This window comes from Notothenia coriiceps, unplaced genomic scaffold, assembly GCF_000735185.1.
Source record: "Notothenia coriiceps isolate Sejong01 unplaced genomic scaffold, NC01 NC01_scaffold00037246, whole genome shotgun sequence".
In the NCBI taxonomy this organism is placed as follows: Eukaryota; Metazoa; Chordata; class Actinopteri; order Perciformes; family Nototheniidae; genus Notothenia; species Notothenia coriiceps.
This window is the reverse complement of record NW_011369947.1, coordinates 15,805,688-15,808,051: the sequence shown is the minus strand read 5'-3', so window position 1 is coordinate 15,808,051 and position 2,364 is coordinate 15,805,688.

Sequence of the window (2,364 nt, the reverse complement as noted above, 5' to 3'; positions counted from 1 at the left end):
ATCTTAAGTTGGCGTGACGTTGAAGCAGCGACCCGGCTGTAATTCGTTTATAGCATAACGTTAGCATTTTGCTTCTGGCGACTAGATTTATGATTAGGAAATTATAAAAGTAGGGTAGACATGTGGATATTATCCGGCGTGATCCGTCTCTTAAATGTGTCTCAACCACAGACCTTATTTCCAGCTATTTTCCCAAATCCTACGGAGAAATTGCATTGCGTCTTTGACGAAGGAAGGAGTTTACTTCCGGGTTTTAGGACGCGTCACTGCGGTTCTCTATAGGCGGTTAAGTAAAAGGCAGCGGGTGGGCGAAGGAAAAAATCAGTTGTCCTCTGCAAACAACAATTTAAAATAGGAATTCGATGAACAATAAGCTTTCCCAAGATGCACGCTCATCTTGCAGCCACCTTTGACCTCCAACATGACCCACTGTGTGACCTCTAAAGCCGGCAGCCCCTCAGCAGCATACGGACACATTTGTGTGGGTAGTAAGTAGTGGGCTGCATGTGTGTGAGAATAAAAAACAACACTGAGGAAAGAGACACGGAAAGAGGCAGTTAGGGGGGTTAGGAAACCTCTGAGACCTCATTAACTTGGGAGCCTTTACACTTTGTGTCATCCGGCAACATCTGCTGTCTGATGCTCAGAGGCCAGCGCGAGGGGATGACGGCACTGTAATTTTAGTTATTTTAACTCCACTCCAGTCAGAAACACTCTCGTCAACAGCAGTTGCAGCCGAAATTTGCAGTAGTGGCTCAAAACTAAACCCTCAAGGGGAACAGGGGGTACAAAGTTGTTAATTTGCACGTGACAGGGTGCTCCAAAGCAGAAATATATATTTAGATTCTTACCGGAAGTCAAATTATTCCAGTTAATTAGCAGCTAAAAGGTTGGTGGAGGCAGGTGTGGAGCTACTTCAGCTGCTGGTTAGTGAAAAGCAGCAGCAGCAGTAACAGATGTTTGGAGATACTTTTAGGTTTTTTTATGTAGCACTTAGGAAGTTCAGCTCATGATAAGCTCACATGGATGACGCAAATGACTTCATGTTCCCGCCTGAATCCAGCTCCATTAGCACAGACGCCGATGTAGATGAAACATGTAACAGCTAAGCTGGATTTAGACCTGTCAATTCTTGAGTGTAGATATCTAAGGCGTGGCTTTTGATTAATCCCTTGACAGCGTCACCTAATCAGAGGGATGGATTTTCCATGAGCAGGCTGTATGGTGCTTAGATTTCTTTTGAACGAATGCAAAGTCTGACAGTGGTAGGTCTGCCTCGTGTCATGGATGAATATGATATGTTTCTGTGTAGTCGCCATATTTCCCTTACTTTATTCCCTATGATAAAAGCGTCAGTTTGTGGTCAGAAGTTTTGCAGCAAAGAAAGTGTGTGTGTGTGTGTTGCTGAGCTTTTCCTTCTTTTTCTTTAATGGGGCCCATTATGCTAATTTTCAGGGTTCATATTAGTACTTTGTGCCTCTCTACTGTGACATGTCTCCATGCTTTAATGTACAAAAAGCTCTTTATTTTTCTCATACTGCCTGTGCCGCAGCACCTCTTTTCACCCTCTGTCTGAAACCAGAGCCCAGTCTGCTCTGATTGGTTAGCTCTGTTGTGATTCGTCAACCGCTTAGAGATTTCCCATCCCTTAGCCCAGGTGTGTCAAACTCAAATACACAGTGGGCCAAAATAAAAAATTTGGTACTACTCGAGGGCCGGACTGGTTTAATGTTTATTGCAAAACGTATTGAAATGAACTTATTGCACATATTAAACCTGGAACTAACAAAGCTTAAATGATTGCCTATAAAAACAACATTAAACATTAAATAATCAGTTGCATTCATTTCTCATGGCTCTATCTGCAGCTTTTCCGGAGTCATTTCTTATGATTACATTTTTCCTCAGGCCAACAACAGCTTAAAAAAAAACTATTCCCCTCAAAGAAAAAACAAACATGCCCTGTTGTCTCAAGAAAGAAAGTGCAAGAGGAAACATCCATTGAAACTCAGTTTGCTGCTCTGTGATGCTAGCTCAAGCCAGATCAAATGGCATCTCATCTTGGGTGCAAGTTCATCAATGTTTGGGGTCAGGTTCTGAGCTGAGGAAATCAGCGTTTGACACATGTGCCTTAGCCCAGTGTTTTTCAAAGTGGGGGCCCGCCAGGGGGCGCCAGGGGGGTCACTCAAAGTTTGAGGGAAACAGGAATTTATTTATTTTAAGTTTGATTTTTTTTTTTTTTATGTTATTAATAACTGCATATCTATCAATCTATATGTCCTTTGATGCTAATCTTTTCATATTTTTGGTTTTTGAATCACGCGACTGCCCTTCAAGCCAATCAGAATCGAGCTGCCGCTACTG